The sequence below is a fragment of the Euprymna scolopes genome, chromosome 4, assembly GCF_053919585.1.
Source record: "Euprymna scolopes isolate OS-2025 chromosome 4, ASM5391958v1, whole genome shotgun sequence".
Classification (NCBI taxonomy): Eukaryota; Metazoa; Mollusca; class Cephalopoda; order Sepiida; family Sepiolidae; genus Euprymna; species Euprymna scolopes.
The window spans coordinates 125497043-125515747 of NC_136485.1; the positions used below are offsets into that span (position 1 = coordinate 125497043).

General features: G+C 37.4%; 1 protein-coding gene and 1 pseudogene across 3 annotated transcripts in view; one reads left to right on the forward strand and one right to left on the reverse strand.

The window, feature by feature from the left end:
- LOC145269279 (tumor protein 63-like) overlaps positions 1–18705 on the forward strand; it is a 524598-nt gene that overhangs the window by 304898 nt on the left and 200995 nt on the right. The gene's annotated exons all lie outside the window — the stretch shown is intronic.
- LOC145274328 (U2 spliceosomal RNA) lies at positions 17718–17839 on the reverse strand (annotated as a pseudogene).

Genomic DNA, 18705 nt, shown 5'->3' on the forward strand with positions numbered 1-18705 from the left:
GCGTTGAAGAATCAGTGCAGTTCCGATCCTGAGTGTTAAGTAATTCCTAATAACAAAGATGGTGGCGAAGATTCGGGGCAGTTCCGATCTTGAGTGTAAAGTAATTCCTAGTAACAAAGATGGCGGTGAAGAATCAAATACAGGTTTGTGACGGAGACGACGGCGAACTGATTGAATCCAAAATTCGACAATTTTTATAGTAACTTTGGAAGCTTCTCATTGTTTGGTTATTATAACTTGTCATTATAAAAACGATCGTCAAAATCATTAGTGTCATACCCCATTAGGAGTTAAAAATATTTAACAAAAAGCAAGGGTCATAGTAAGTACCATCAAGATGACGGACTATGGAAGTATGCTGACCGATATTTACCTTTCTTCCATCGTGAAAGGATATGACACAAGGTCGGAAGCTTGGAAAATGAGTCAGTGCTCCAAGAGAAGGAGCATTTCGGCCCTGCAAAAATATGCCCGAGTAGTCCCGTCAGCATTCTCCAGTGAGGACACCTCATACAACAAGCGATAAAGATGCTCCTCCCGAAAGCCAGGGGGCAAAACTTGGGAGGATAGACCTCCTAAGGCTACAGAAAGCATTTTGCAGCAGTCTGAAAACAAAAAAGGCTTAGTTTCTGTCGGACTGATTTTTGAGGTCAGAACCTCAACTAACATGTACTACAAAAGTACACTGACCACGCCAAAAGTCGTAACTCTCAGTTAATTTATACAGTTTGGAAGAGTTTATATCTTGTGCATGGGGGGGGGGAAGGAGTCCCCACAACAATAAATAAATAAATATGCTTATAAAAATGGCACGATCCTTAATGCTATTTTTATCTTTCTGCAAACAGCGTACAATTTTTTTTTCCTTAGGTAAGACGTTATTTTTTTTAGTCACAAAATGTTAAATTAATCTTCAGGTATTGAGTAAATCGACTTTCAAACTGTTGGCAGAAAGTTTTGATTAACTATTGATCTTCCCATTTTACCTTCATTATCATCTGAATACTAATCAATTGAAATGGTGTGCACACGGATTGTGGGTAGTGAGCTTCCTAAAACATTCAATTAGCAGTTGGTGATATTAATAAAGATTAATTGAAATTGATTTTTAAAAAAAGAAAAGTTAATAGCATAAGACTTGCATGGCGAGTATTCAACGTTTAAGATTACTCATCTGTGTAAAAGGGTCAGTAAATGACCTTAAATTGAGTGAAAAGAAGAGGGATAAGGAATTGAGAAATAGAAAAAAAATGTACGAAATATAGTAAATGTGAGAGGGTTGTGAAACAGAAGAAATGTGGAAGAGTTGTGAAGCAGAAGAAATATGGGAGAGTTGTGAAGAAGAAGAAATATGGGAGAGTTGTAAAATAAAAGAAATATGGGAGAGTTGTGAAATAAAAGAAATATGGGAGAGTTGTGAAACAGAAGAAATCTGGGAGCAATTAAAGCTCCTAAAAATGACATGGTACATGTTGTCTATCAACAACTGCTTCATAAAATTCTAGGTGAGGAATACATTTTCATTTTTCTAGATTCCACTCTTGCTGATGACCATCAAATTTTGCAATTTAATTTAAAGGCTTCAGTAACAAATTAATGCATAACACACATACACACATACACACACACACAACTACTTCATTTAATCACATAAATTAATATACGAAAGCATAATTTTATGCGTAAACTTTAAGTATTTACTTCAACAGTGCTCAATACATAGGTAGAGCTCGATAGTAAGTTATAAAAACATATATGGCAATTAAGCTACACAGAATATTCCGCGTTTCATCCACGCTAGGATTCTTCAGGTTTATGTGAAGAGTTGTGGTTGCTTCGCATTTTTATATATGCACATTCTATTAAGTTTTTAGTTAGCCAGCTTCCTAGTTTCCACCGCACCTTTCCTAATCAGCCAATGGGTAGGCATTTACAGGACAAAGGCCCTGTTGATCTTAGTTTCAACCCTTTCTTTGTGTGTGCTTTTTTAGTGGGAAGCGTAGATATCTAGTGATATGACCTATTTTAAACCTAGGTGTAGTTAAATGTGTGTTTTTTTAATATTATGTTAGTATACATATATATATATATATATATATATATATATATATATATGTATGTATATATATATATGATAATTTATGTATATGTATGTTTATTTTATTTATTTATTTTCTATTGTTATTGTTCATTTTAATATTATTTTGTATCGCTATCCTAGAGTAAACTTTATCCTGTGTACACAGTTGTTCGCTATTTCTCTCCTACAGTTCAATAGATGTTGGGGGTCTTTAAAGTATAGGATAGCAAATTTTTCATGAAGCATAATCTATATGAATCGTTTAGGTCTCTACATATGTTTGCTTGTCTTACTATTTTCCATTCAACTACCGACGAACATCCGCTTTCTTTGAGTTCCCAGTACTTGATTGCTAGTGTTGTTTTCATTCGGTATTTTTTATTTTTGAACATATTTTTGTGGTCATAATATCGGGTTTTGAAATCTAAGGAAGTCATACCTACGTAACATTTCTTGTTATTCGGGTTTTCTTTCACAAATTTGCCCACTTCAAAATAAATATCTAACCAAAAGCATAGTTTACTAGGCCACAATATTTACAAAAGAAACAAAATATTTAGTTGTAAAAGGTCAACTAAAGATAAATTTGTCTTTACAGCCCTGATAATGCCAACTCTTTCTCCTCGTCTGAGGAGAAGCATTTAGCTTCGAAATACTATGGCCTAAGGAGGTTTCTCCCTTATTCCTTTTTCTGTAACCCTTATTGACTTGATAATGTAATCAAGTTCTTATGTAACTTTACACTTTATCTCCTTAACTTATTCTATATATATATATATATATATATATATATATATATATATATATATATATATATATATATATATACATATCGCATTCTTTTTGGTTAACCATACAAACGGGATTTTTCTCCCGAAAATTCATCTGTGCCTATTCTCACGGAAATTTCGAAATTCCACAGATTAAGGACTGTCACCTCTATTTGTGTTTCTTTTCCGAATACTAAATATGTTTTTAACCCTTACTAAAGTGTTTCTTAACAGATTTTATTAAACTTATATATTCATATACATATATGATGATTGCAACGTCTTCTCAGATGAGTGCCACTCCCTCAGACACTTAAAGTCCATGAGCCCAAATGCCAAAGATGATGTTACAGAGTTTTAGCTTTGTATGGCAGCTAAGTCTCTCTCTCTCGGTTCAAACTATTGAGATCCAGCAACAAGCAAGAGCAAGATAGCCAGCAACAAGTTAAACTGCAGACCAGCTTAATGCAGGTACTTGTCTCCTGCTTTATGGTTTTTTAAATCAGAGATTTTCTTCTCCTAGAAAGGTTGCCTTCACCACGGCTTACAGACGCCTTCTCCACCCCAATACATATATACATACACAAATATACACGGTGCTAGTTGGCCATTGACCCCGAAAAAGGGTTCATTCGCTCTCTGAAAGGTCTTGTTTTTATCCTTCAGGGAGACTAGCCGCCCTCCTCACCAAACAAGTCTGATGGGGGAACCAGTTTAGTCGCCGGTGACCCGAGCATGAGGCAGGTAGTACTGGGTTACATGATACCAGTAGCATATGACATGACCTGACACTAATATACATATATACATATATACATGCATATATATATATATAAATATGCATACATGCATATATATATATATATATGCACACGTATACAAACACATGCACACACACACACACACACACACACACATATAAACAAAACTGTCTAAGAAGTAAAAGAAAACAATTCATTGGTCTCCCGATAAAAGGAGGGTGGACCTGTAAATTCACGCTTGTCCGTTCGTCCGATCATCCATTTGTCTGTCCACACTTTTCTCAATAACTATGTCTTGGAATTTTTGAAATTTGCACAAACATTTAACATAATATGAATTAAAAAAAGTAACAGAACGGATTTTCTGTAAAAACTTTGGTTGCTCCGCTAGAGGTGCCTTTCGGGCTAAAATGGCTAAAATTGGCACTTTTGTGCTTATTAAAAAAAACATTGATGCCTTGGATTTTATATAACTTTCTGAAAAGTTATAACTAACTGATTGCTATATAATTTTGTTTGTCTATACTTTGCGATACCTCTTGGGTATGCCCCAGGGACTCTTTTAGGGCTAATAAAAACACTCCATTTTTTAGACTATTTTACCATATTTGTCGAAAATTTTTTGTGTATGTCTATTAACCAGTTTTGCATGGTGCTGAACTTAGATTTAAATATGTTAAGGCCTTGGGGACTTTTGGGGCTAAATGCAGGGAGGGGGGGGACAAATAATGGACTTAGTCATTTCTAAAAAGAAATGACTAAGTTATGGTGCAGAACTCAAATCTACATATGTTACCTGTATCGTTTGTTCATTTTCACCAGGATTTGATGTCCTCTGGAGACTTTTGGGGCTAAATGAAGGGAGAGTGCTGAACTTAGTCATTTGTTTTATGCCTCGTTCACTGTGCACTCACGGGGGACCATGCATGCTTCACTTATTTCTTCTAAAACTGAGAGTTTACTTAACCGGTTTTATTTGCCAAGAATTTTTTTTTTTAAATTTGCATTTGAAAACAGAAAACTTTTCAGCCTCGATATGACATCAGCCGATTTACTGCCTAATAGAATTGTTGGTTATTTCACACCTTCGGCACACGCCAATCCATATTTCAACTTTAACCCACTAACCATTTCCGGCTCCTCATAATTTATACTGACAGTTGTAATAATATTGCCACACTTCTTTGGTAATTGACGTAGGATCATTGTATTTTTGTTTTTAATTTTTTTATTATTGTTTCATATGGTGGTGGTGGTGGTGGTGGTATGGGGAGGTTTTTGTTTTCATACTCAACCTGTTTAATCTTTGTTTTTCTTTATTCTTTTTCGTGTTGAACAAAGGCGAAAGAAAGAAAAGGCCTTGCAACTGTCAATAATGTGAAGAATATCCACAAGATGGCAGCAGTGGTTATCATTTACTTTCTTCTTGTCACTGCCGTCGTCGTCGTCGTCGTCGTCGTCGTTTGTCATAATTCATTTAATCTTTTGCCCCCTTCATTAGTGACAATAATGAAGGCCATAATCGTTTCTGTCATATGTAATCCCCTTTTGGCTAAATAATCCAAGATGGAAACAGTTTACCGTTCGGAATATGAGACACTTATGAACAGACAAAGGCCATCAAATATTCAAAGCTCCAAAGAATGTAGCCACCGATATTTCCTGTTTGTTTCAACAACAACAGCAAAGATATGGATTTTTAAAAAGTTGCGCCAAAATAACATTGAAATAGTAAAAGGGAAACCCAAAACGTTCAAACTAAAATAGTCCCATCTTAGTTGGGAGCCATTAATTATTGTACCAGAACCGGCCTTATGCATAGGAAAACTAGGGCCTCCAAAATACGACACAATCATGTTGACACACCGGTTATCGCCGGATCCCCGAAGTTAAACAACGTCGCGCCTGGTCAATACCAGATGGGTGACCATTTGGGAAGGCGAGGCACTGCATGCACCGCAAGGTAAAATACCAGGTTGGAAAACTGGCATGATCTATCCTTCTCTTAAGTCGTGGTAGGCAATTCATCTAGTGATGGCGTCACGATAAAAATACCCTTGATAGCTTTAGCAAAGCATTATGTATTCATCTACGGACAAGATTTGAATTACCCTACAAACTCGTGTAGTGAGTTCAATCCTGGCTGCAGCCGCATGTTACGCTTTTAGAGCATCCGATTTGTGGCGGCCTCCCACAGGAATCATGAGAAAAAAAATTATATACATAATGCTAATGCATAAAACAAAATATAGCACCGTTTCCGCTTGATGCTTTACATTTAATTTATTACCATGGTTTGAATACTGCTGTTCCAAATGTCGGTATAGCCCTTCATATAGCATTGACAATTCCGATTACGGTTGCAAGAAAGTTTTTCCAAGTTTAAATTAATAAAAAAAACTATTTGAGAACGACAATGACGCAAGAACGCTTGAACAGTCTGGCAATGATATCTATCGAACAAGATATCTTTCAGTCTCTGGATTATTCATAATTTATCCAAATTTTGTTAGCATTAAAGTACGACAAGTTGATTTTTGTTAGAGGTTTATGACATTACACGAATATCTTTGTATAAATTTCAGTTATTTGTTCGATTTATTGTTGTTGTCGAGATATGAATACACATAGTTTTTAATAAATTGCATTATTTTATGTTTTTGGTATTTATTATTTTTCTGTTTCTTTTGGGGGTCACCAAATTCTTCTTTTTTTTTTTTTTTTTTACACGGTGGTCGCCACTTATCAAGGCCCGGGAGTCACTCAGGGATAAGGGTTATTGCAAATACAGTACGTTAGTGTGGAGATTTAATAAAGTGTCTACTTAAGGGGGCGGTTCATCAGAAATTTGTTTACGTTGGACTTGAAGACATTCAGGTTGTAGTCAGGTGGGAAACAGGCAGACGGAACAGAGTTCCACAGGCGTGCAGTTCTAAGAAAGAAGCTTTGTTCATGGAATCTACGTTTTGATTTAGGCATAGATAAAGAGTGGGGAAAATTTTTGACAGTGGATTCAGCTAGACGGGTGTTTTTCGTAAAAGATTGGCGAGGGTGGACCAGAGATTGGAGTTCAGACGAGCACCTGTCATGGTAATAACGATAAAACAAAGATAGGCTCGCAACGTCTCTTCTGTGGGAGAGAGGTTGCAGGAAAGAGAAAAGGGCATCTCTCACTAAGCCATAAAGTCTATTTTGTACTTTGTCAAGGCAGGATAGGCTGTTTTTTGCAGCTCCTGCCCAGATATGGCAGCAGTATTCCATCCTTGGACGTACTTGGCTTTTATATAGATAGAGAATCAGTAGTGAGATATCTTCTGGAGCGGTAGAAGGATCCCACCATCTTTCCAGCGACCTTGCAACAGACTTGATGTACGTGTTCCATTTCAGATCAGGAGTAAAGGTCAAACCCAGAAGCTTGTCAAAACATGGAGCTTCTCCTAGACGAGAGCCATCCATTTCAATTGATGCCAGATGGGGATCAGAGCGTTGATGATGTAAAGATAGGAGTTTGGTTTTAGATTCACTTCGCCTAGGGCCTCCAATGACCTAAGGCGAACTCAGATTGTACCATCACAGTACCGATCAGGGGTATGCAGCGGAGTCTTTATATAGGTGGTGACAAAATATTGTTGCGTGTCCCTTGGGAGAGCTACGCATCTAACACAGAAGTTTTGTATCAAGTTGGAAGCCATATATTATTGTAACATCACAATACCAATAACAATATAGCAGAGTACAGTTATTATATAGGTGGTGAAGAAATATGGAAGGTGTCATTTAGTTTGTTGACCCCCTACTACTGTTGCATGTCCCTTGGGAGAGCTACACATCTAACACAAAAGTTTTGCATCAAGCCACAGTTACCAGCGTTAAGGACACCATCATCCACCAATGCCTTTGGTAGGCAAGTGACGTCTACATAATGAATCCATCACGGTTTCTCAAGCACAAATCTTCTTCCTGTGACTGGCACAAGGGTATGGCGCATTTTCTATGAGGGGAACCTGTCTGTGGTGGCTGAGTATTATATTGCATTACTCCACAGACAGGTTTCAATAAAGAAAACATACCATACCCTAGTGTCAGTCACAGGGAGAAGATGTTGTGCATATATAAACCTGCCTTTGATGAATATAATAATTTCACTGATGACCTATTTTCTGACCTACTTACAACATTCCAAACATCACGTGATACTACATGTAATCTGTAACAGGAAGCATTATGCCAACAATCATCAAGATTTCCAATTTTTTTTTTTTTTTTTCTTCCTTTGAAGATTGTAGCGTTGGATATGGGGTGGCCAAACAAGCTGCCAACATTGCCCTGCTTTTTTGTTAAAACCAGCCTAAAGCTCTTTTTAGTATCCTCGCTGTTCCTTTAAGTGCAATTATCTGGATCTCTTTTGCACTTGGTTCACCAGGAATATTGGTTAGGTCGAACTTCAGGTTCTTCTTCATAAACCCTGTGGCACCTATAATAACTGGTATGATTGATATTTCCCTAATGTGGATGAATGTGTCTTACTTATCTCTACACTTTCAATGGTTTTCAAAGCTCTGGTGTGTTTAACTTCATACATCATATTTACAACTCATGACGATCATTCACATATAGATATTCAAACTTGATCTCTTTTTACTGGTTGCAGAATTCCTACTCAGAATAGTTCCATGGGGATTTTTTTTTTTTTTTTTACATAGGCATCACCACATTATCAAGGCCAAGAGGCCACTCAAGGATAAGAGTTAAAGAGTGTACAGTAGAAATTGGACAATATAGTAATCATTAGTAATGAAAATTTGGTAAAGTTGATAACTTATATGGAACGGCTCATCAAGAACTTATTTACGTTAGACTTGAAGACAACCATATTGTAGTCAGCCGGAAAGCAGGAAAACGGAAGACAATTCCACAGGCGTGCAGTTCTAAAAAAGAAGCTTTGTTCATGGAATCTACGTTTAGGTTTAGGCACAGATAAAGAGTGGGGGGAATTATTGATAGTGTTTACAGCTAGACGAGTGTTTCTTGTGAAAGTTTGGCGAGGGGGGACCATAGATAGAACCTCATTCGAACACTTTCCATGAAAATAACGATACATCAGAGACAAACTCGCAACATCTCTTCTGTGAGATAAAGGTTGCAAGGAAGAGAAAAGGACATCTCCTACGAGGCTACGAAGTCTATTTTGAACTCTATCAAGGCAGGCCAAGTCCTTTCTAGCAGCTCCTGCCCAGATGTGGCAACAGTATTCCATCCTTGGACGTACCTTGGATGTCAAAGTAAGTAGTATTTACTTTACATCACCCATATGATTGTATATTTACAAATGTGTATTTACAGAACTACAGAAGAGTATGTTACAGAAAGTTTGCATCCGATACTGTAGCTATGACTGTCATCAAGAGACAATGGATACCCCCTGTAAGAGTAGTTGTGCATATAATTGTGAGGCAAGGGTTTTGCAATCATGAGCCACACTTCTTCTGAATTGGCACTGCTTGAATCCAGTGACAAAGAGAAGTGCTAGACGACTGGAAACAATGCCAAGATAAGCAGAGAGCACATACAGTACCTGGAATTCTCAAATGATCACCCATTATAGTACTGACTATGCTCAACGTTGCTTAACTTTGGTCATCAATGGCAGTATTTGCTTCCTCTCACCACAGGAAGATGTGATACAAGGCCAGAATGTGAGGGTGGGGAATCAAGCTATAAATCTCTATAAATTGTTTGCCCTGGCAATTCATGTTTATTTCGCTTGTCGTTACGGACTATTAATGTGGACTACATTTATTATTTTCACCTATTCTATTATTAGTAATAATGATTTTTCTAGCGGGACAAAACAAATTTTAAGTTAGGTGTATTATTAGTTTTAGAGTCCATAGGGAACGTACATACACACACAGTGCCTATTATATATAAATATAAATTAAAAATAATACTTTTTCATTTTACTCTCTAGTCAAGCAGTTAAACCTAAGGATTCTAACCTATTTTTTATTGAAATTCTTTCCAGGGTATGTTGTTTTTTTGTCTGTTTGTTTTTTTACGATATCTAAAATTAGCGACATTCACACCTGTCAGATTTTATATGTATCTAATTGATGTCAGCAGAAAGCTTTTATCTTGATTAGAAATGAATTCGGTGTTTTTTTTTTGTTTGTTTTGTTTTTGTTTGTTTTTTTGACAAATAAAAAGGTTGATACATGGCAATGAACCAATAACAGAAATAGAATGGCGCTATGTCTGGCTGAGAACACGAACAAAACAAAGCCAGATAAGCTTCTCAGAGTCTTAAAAATAAGAAAATTGAGGTTTGGTTATGCGGTTCTAAAAATATTATAATTAATCATGTTTAGTTTCTTTACTTGCTACTTCAGAGGTCGGTCGGTATTAGTTTGATAGCGAGCTAGTCTCACAGCCAATTTGATAGTGGACCTAGATTAGCCATTTTTCATGGCTTTCTTGTTATAGTTTTGTACTAGTTGAATTTAATACACGTGGGTCCACAAGCAGAACTGTCGAGTTTGAGTCAGAGTAAATAATAATAATAATAATAATAATAATACCTCCATCATGCATCCCCCCCATAGTTTCACCACCACTCCTCCCAATAAAAAAGTGACACCAAAGAGCTGAGAAGGGTCAAAAAGGACTGAAAGACCGAGGAGAGAGCGCCAGCCAGACCTCGGTTGGACAAGCGCAAAGAGAACTGGGACTTTGGGGCGACTTAGTGCCACTCAAATTCCAGTATAAACCAATGGCCACTGCCGGCGAGAAATCAATGGTAAGAGGCCGTTGCGATGATGCAAATTCATTTGCAAATGGTATCGAAGGAGGTGGAGAGAACTGGATGTCTGGGGAGACTTGTTGTCACTCAGCCTCCAGAGAACACCACAGGTTTCCAATCAGATCGTTTGCTGACTTGTGTGAAAGCTCCATGTGAGCCAATAATAATAATAATAACTTGTTGTCACACAGCTTCCAGGGAACACCATAAGCTGTTTTCAAGGAGAGATCTTTGATGACCTGTGTGAAAGCTCCTTGTGAGCCAATAATAATAATAATAATAATAATAATAATAATTCTTTTTCTTCTTCTTCTTCTTCTTCTTCTTCTTCTTCTTCTTCTTCTTCACCCCAAACAAGGCATATTGCCACTTGGACATAAAGGACCTACTATTTGGGACCACGTCTACAGAGGACTGTGGAAGGAGATGAGCAAGATGTCGGTTTACATTACATTTCAACTTCTGAATGTGAGTACAGTTAGGAAAGCAGGAAGCAGGGAGGGAATTCCAAAATTTGGCAGTCTGAGAAAAGTAGTTAAACTTAAGGATTCTGACCAGTAGAAGGCTTCCTAACATCTAGAGACCGCTACAATGAAGGAGTGGGATTTTGTTGTTAAACAGGTTTGTTAGGAATATGTTATTCAAGTTCATTAGAGCATATTTCATTGACATACTTGTAAAACAGGCATAGTGATACAATAGTGCAGTAATAGGGTGGGAGTCTGGTTGGCAGCACAGGACCTGCTACATTGGAGATTCTTTCTTCTTACTCCTTCTTCAATCATGCTAATGTCACAGACTTTTTTTAAAAAAATTTACACTATATCGCTGTTTCCCCCCAGGGAGGTCTTCATGAGTGCATTAGTCTCTCCACCAGCAATTTGATAATGGACCTAATTCGGCCATTATTCATGGCTTTGTTATTATAGCTTTGTGCTAGTCCAATCTTGAAATTAACGATAGAGTACAGAAAGGCTAGCAATGTCTCTTCTGTGAGGACAAGGCTGGAGGGAAAACAAGAGTACCTCTCTCACTAGATTTCGAAGTTGATTTTGTGTTACATCAAGGCAGCGACACCTCCCCTAATTTTATAACGAATACAAGATTAAGACCCAAGAGTGTAGCAGTCATAAATATTTACTTATTTTCTCTTTCAGAGAACTGTTCCTGTTAAGTGATTTGGTTATACACTGACCAATCAGCTTTGCAGGACGCATTTATTTAATCAGTCCCAAGATGGGCTACAGTCGGAAATCAGATATACGTCCTTTTTCTTTCTTCTTTTTCTGTGCACTGGTCGCCCAGGTAATGACTATCTTCTCTTGAAGATAATTGCTCACAGACTTTAGAACTTTCTAAGTTTCCCTTTCCTTATTCACACACCGTTCAACATTCTTCAACTGATAACACCCCCCCCCTTGCCAAACTCTCACAAAAACACTACTACCAACGGTTTCCCTCCTCTCTGTCTGTGCCTAAATCTAAACACAGATTCCACGAACACAGCTTCTTTCCTAGAACTGCCCGCCTATGGAACACTGTTTCATTAGCCTGCTTCCCGGCCGACTACAGTATGGTTGGTGGTTTTCAAGTCTAATGTAAACAAATTCTTGTTGAACCATTCCGTTAAATAATCAAATTCTACCCAACTTACACCATTAACGATTACTACACTGCTATCTTATATTCATGAACCCTTATCCTTGAGTGACCTTCGGGCCTTGATAAGTGGTGACTTTCTTGTAAAAAAAAATTACTAAACGGCATAGCTAATTAAACAAACCCTTTCATTGTTGTTATAAAAAAGTTTATTCTTTGCTTCAGTTTTCATAACATGCATAATAATAATATAGGAGTTGGTTGGTTGGCTGTTTTTGTTTTACGGCATATCAACCCTTTTCGGGTTATTTAATGCTGAATCCAAAGATTCGGAAGAAAAGTTTTTTTAATAGAATATATTTGTTGTTTTCACGTCGGTTTCTATTCAACCCATAGTTGGGACCCTAACAGGTACTACCACTCTGGGTCAGAGTGGACCTGGGAGCAATGGTAATTAAAGGGTGGCTCCACACTCCCCAAAGCCCACAAGCTGGGGCCTCACCACTGGATATAGTTTAAGGTCATATCCAGGACCCCCATTGAGGGACTTTTACCCTCTGCAGGGGGGCAGTCAGTGTATTCTAATGCCCCACCGACAGGGCCCTAGGAGTTGGTCTTAGTTCTCTAATTGAACTAGTACTTATAAGAGTAGTTCCAAATTTTCTTTTTGTTGTTGCTTTAAATAAACCATCATCATCATCATCATCATCATTTTTACTTATTTATTTATTTATTTTTTTATTTAGTTATTTTTTAATGCTTTTGGATGAGGCTTCATAATTTGTGCCTTTATTCTTTTTTGTGGACTATTATCACCTGAAGAAGACCAGAGGATGTGTTAGCCGAAACGAGGTGAAACAACGACAACAACTATGAAGATGAAGATAATAGTCCGAAAAAAGAATGTTGCACAAATAATCATCATCATCGTCATCATCATCATCATCATCATCATCATCATCATCATCGTTGTATAAATCCAAAGATTCTATCCTAAGCATTGGTTTCCCCGATATTTTAGTCAGAATTATTTCTAGAAAGATCATTGGGTACTTAGGGGAAGAACTATGAGACGGTTGCCAACATCCAAAGTGAAACTGATTTTTGTGGAACAAACTGGATTCAAACTTGGAACATCTAGGTCGTCAGTCCAAGTCATTAACCACTAGACCATCGCCACCCGCTTTTAAATAAGTAACATTAATGTCTTCTGTAACATTTTAAGTAGAGCATTTCTGCTGAGACCATTTCTTAGCCCTTAGACTAGTAACCATCTTTTTATTTTTATTTTTTTTGTTGTTGATGTTATTTTATTTGGGCATTAACTTTATTTCTTCCCAATGATTTACATGCGCGTATTTAACTTTGGAAATAAAAGGAAACTGGTGAGAGAGGGATAATAGTTCCTTGTTTTAATCACGTTACCTAAATGACATGTACCCCAATGTGTACCCTGTCCATACCGAGAATAAAACAGGCCGGGGAGTGTTGCACAGCATGGCATAGAATGAGGGTGTGTCAGAACATGGTCTGCTCTGACGGGGTTGGGGTTAGGGTTAGGAGTATGATGTTCGAGGAGTGTATCCTCTATTCTTAGCATCATCAATGGACCGGAGGTAATTTCGTAAGCATCTGACAAAACAAAACTCTTTGACAAGAACTTTGCAGCGAATTCTACCCTTTGTAATCAGGGTCAAGTACCCCCCACCCCCCGGTATTTCCTCCTGTAGCTGAAAACACACTATGAAACATACAAATATTTGTACGCGATGTTGCCAAGCTTATCAAAAAAAAAAAAAAATAGTGCTCAAAAAGCTTCAACCAGAACTAGCACCTATATTTACAAAGCTGTTTAAACGTTGCTTTAAAGAGAAATGTTTCCCAACACCTTGGAAAACTTCACCATTCTGCCCCGTATTTAAAAATTCCGGAGATCAGTCATCTCCTTTTCAGTACAGATCAGTCAGTCTCTTGTGTGTCATGAGTAAGTGGTTAGAATCTGCGATAAATAGAGAAGTGGTCAATCATCTCAACAAAAATAACTTGCTTAGTGACATACAATGTAGGTTTCCGTTCTGTGAGATCTACAGCTGATGTACTAACTGTTATATCACACAAGATTAGTGAATATCTCGACAGGATCTTTATTTCTAGAGCAATAGCTCTTGACATATCAAAGGCTTTTGATAGAATATGGCATAAAGGTCTACTTCACAAAATCATCAGCTATGGAATAGCTGGAAACGTTCTCTTAATTATTAAATCATTTCTATCTGATAAGTTTATGAGAGTAGTTGTTTATGGGCAAAAATCAGAAACTCATAGTATTAACAAAGGCGTCCTTCAAGGTTCCATCCTGGGCCTAACACTTTTCCTGATCTTCATTAATGATTTCCCAAATAACATTCTGAGATTATTTATGTAGATGACACCACAATCTATGGCAACACTTCAAAGGCCAACGATGATCAAGATCTTTCTGATTCAGTTTTTTCTGATCTTGAGAATGTGGTGGAATGTGGAAAAAGATGGCTGGTTAATTTAATGCATCAAAAACCAAACTTCTCACCCATTTCATCATAATCGCTCAAACCAAACCCCATTACACCCCCAATTAAATCAAACCCCCATTACACTCCAATTTCACTCCTGATCTGAAATGGAACACATGCATCAAATCTATTGCCAAGATTACTGGAAAAATGGTTGGATCATTCCACTGCTCCAGTAGGCATCTCACTGCTGATGCAGTCTGCTATCTGTGTAAGGGCCAGGTATGTCCTAAAATAGAGTGCTGTTGCCACATCTGGGCAGGAGCTGCTCGGTACACTCTATCCAGCCTTGATAGAGTTCAAAACCAGCTTCGAAACCTAGTAAATGATGTCCTTTTCTCTTCCCTGCAACCTTTTTCCCACAGAAGAGACGTTGCAAGCCTGTCTCTACTCCATCGTTATTTAAATGGCAAATTCTCAACTGAGCTCCAATCTACATTCCTTCCTTGCCAAACTTTCACAAAATACACTTGACAAGCTACAACTACCATATATGATTTCCCCCACTCTCTATCCATGCCAAAATCTAAAAGCAGATTCCATGAACAAAGCTTCTTTCCCAGAATTGCCCGCCTGTGGAACACTGTTCCACTTGCCTGCTTCCCGACTGAATACAACATAGTAGCCTTCAAATCCAATGTAAACAAGTTCTTGTTGAGTCGTCTCCATAAATAATCAAATTCTACCCAACTTACACCATTAACAATTACTACACTAACACCTTAAATTCATTAACACTTAACCTCGAGTGGCCTTCGAGCCTTGATAAGTGATGAATCCTAAGTAAGGAAAAAAAAAACAGCCAAAACTGCCCAAGGACCTAAGCCATAACATCACGAATGTCAACCTTCAGTGCAAAATTTTAAGTGCGTATATTCAAAATTTTTATTTGTTTTGTTTTTTAATATATTTTTTATGTATTTTTTTTCTAATAAGTAATGTTCTTGTTTTCTGAAGCATTTTAAGTAGAGCTCTATTGAGATCATTCCTAGTTGTAAGAAAGGATAGGTAATTCCGGTTCTGGCTATACATTACATTTGGCAATGTACCGCCTTTTTGAACGTTGCTGACAACACTTAATAATATTATCTTGTTTCTTGTTTCATATCGGTTCATTTTAGGCATCTCTTCTCTTATGACAAGGTTCCATGAAACTAATTTGTTGTTGCTAAAATTCTTTATCGTGGCAATCAACTATAATTCATTCTGAATTAAAAGAAATGAGACAATCTTTTTTTTTATTTTCTGGAATGTCTCACAGCAACAACATATTCACATTAAACAAAATGCGACACACACGCGCGCGCGCGTGCCCGCACATTAGGATATCCAGAAAATAATCGCGCTTTTTTTAAGGTCAACATTTGAAACTGAAAATAAAAGCAGGTAATAGCAAATTTAATCAAAATAATTTTCAAAATGATTTGCTTGGGATTTGCTTATTTTCTTCATTCTTGCAAGCTAATTGGAGAGATGGTTCAGTACCTCCGCAAATTTTATAGGGAATATGCAAGAATATACAGGATTAAGACCCAAGAGTGTAGCAGTTGTAACAGAGCGCGGACGCGCGTATACAAATGCTTATGAAATGTGAAATTATGTCACTGTAAGGTAAAAGGCAATAAAAAGGAGAGAGAGAGCATGTTAGAGAAAACGATCACGTGAGAGACGTCACAGCCGAAACGAGAAGTCACACATGGCAGGAGAATGAGGAAATAAATGACGTTGTTGTACGAAAAAGTGAGTTTCAGTTATTCTTTGTCTTGGTCTCCTTTTCAACGTAGACTGCTACGATGTGTTGGTCCCATGTGTAAACGTGTGTACAAGGTTACGCAGACATTGATAATGATTTATTTTCACTTTCGGAGAAATGTTCCTGTTAGATGATTTGGTTACATGCTGGCCAATCAGTTTGCAGGGCGCATTTATTCCCAAGAAGAATTATTACAGCCCATTTGGGTATCACAGTCGGCTATCAGAAAGATTGGAGGCAATGAGGGAAAACATCTTCTTTTCTTGGAAGCTAATTGGACAGATGTTTCAGTATTTCTTTCTACGTCGTTTCGAAAGGATCATTTACTCCCAGGCGATGGAAATCATCTAATGTCTTCTAATACATAAAATAAAGTTAATTAGATTCATGATTCTTGTCACCGATGCGTTTGTTCTTTAGAAACTCAATACTTTATTCTGGTTTAACGTGAAGATCATTGTAACATGTTGTTTAGAATAATAAAATGTAATTGGAGTTAATTTTTTCCCTGAAAATAATTTATCTAGGTCAGAAGTTTTTTTGATACAGCGGCCATATTTTTTTTTTTTTTAAAGGGGTGTAACTCCAATCTCTGGTCACCCCTCGCCAATCTTTCATGAAAAACACCCGTTTAGCTGAATCCATTGCAAAAAATTTCCCCTACTCTTTATCTGTGCCTAAATCAAAACGTGGATTCCATGAACAAAGCTTCTTTATTAGAACTGCACGCCTGTGGAACTCTGTTCCGTCTGCCTGCTTCCCACCTGACTACAACCTGGATGTCTTCAAGTCCAACGTTAACAAATTCCTAATGAACCGCCCTCTTAAGTAAACACTTCATTAAATCTCCACACTGACGTACTGTACTTGCAATAACCCTTATCCCTGAGTGGCTTTCGGGCCTTGCTAAGTGGTGACCACTGTGTAAAAAAAAAACAAAAAAACTTTCTATTCGCCTATTATAGAATTACTTCCCTTTGTTTGGAACAGACAAATAATATTTTGATAAAAAGAAACGTAGGTCCGCAAAAATTTTGGAAAAAATAAACTGTATAATTCGAGCATGTTGTAAGAAATAAGGCGCATATAAACACTTGCAGAAATCTAAGACTGGACAGAACAAGGCCGATAGCCATTAGTCGTGTGCTCTCGTGTAATGAATGAATGCGTGAATGTAGGATTGACATGAAATTCTTAAAGATAAACTAAAATTACCGAAAAATGGGCTGAAATGACTTAAATAAATAAAAAGTAAATGACTTAGAATGACTTTAATGAACTTAAGGATATATTGAATGACCTTAAGAATGACTTGAATGCTTAAAAAATAACTGGAATCCTTAAAAAACAACTTGAATGTTCTAGTGAATGACTTGAATGGCTTTGAGACTGACTGGTTGTAAAGTGGGTGATCATTTTATATTGAATTAATAGAGAAAAGTGATCCCCCACTTTATATCACAAAGTTACAAACATAAGAACAGATACTATACTTTGATCTTGGTCAAAAGGCCAAGAAAAGGGTATTTATTTGCTCCCCCACCGAGCAAATTAGGCACAAGGCCGATTTTTAATGTGAGGAGTGAAGGGGAAATGGGGACCAACTCCCCTGGGAGTAGGGGAGCTGGATAGTGACAATTGGTATGAAGGGTTGCCCCTACATTGACCAAGGTCTTATATGTGGGGGCAACCCACATATGGTCTTTGCTTGCAGTATCTGCCGGAACAGATACTACACTTTGAGATATTAAATCCTATATTCATGTTAAAAATACAGTGAAAATCAACAATGAACAAAAAACTTAGGCACATGGCCAACTCAAAAGGGGGGATTGTGGGTGTCGTTGGTCATCCTTGTCACTCCAGAACTAAACAAAATCAAAAGTTTCTCCCAGCTAGTATCTTCTTTCACCATAATACTGCATTCACCCTTTCATACTGGGGGACGTCCTACTTAACTCCCAATTTTTAAAACATTTTTTATTGACGTGTAAAAACAAAAAGATAACAATAAAATGGTACAATAATTCATTTGTGTCGAGGGCGAGGGGAAGAAAAACAAAAGGTGATTAGTAGGACCCTCCCAACCCCGTCTAGTTGATAGACTACCCGTTCCACTAGGTTTGTAAAAGGAACCTCGTCTTCTATGGATCAGTCTCTAGGTGGGGATGCCCTCTAGATGGGGGTGAATGGAGAAAAGAAAATTTTGTGGATAAGGGATGGGGGTTAGTTTGTATTTCTTTCTCTCCAAGATGGGTGAAATTTAGAGGAAAGGGTGAAAACAAAAATTGCAAGTAGGAGGTGGTGGGGATCTTGGAGGCTTCCTACTCGGGGAGGGATGGAACACACACTCAGCTAGCTGAGAGGCTACTTGTTTAATTTTACTTTACG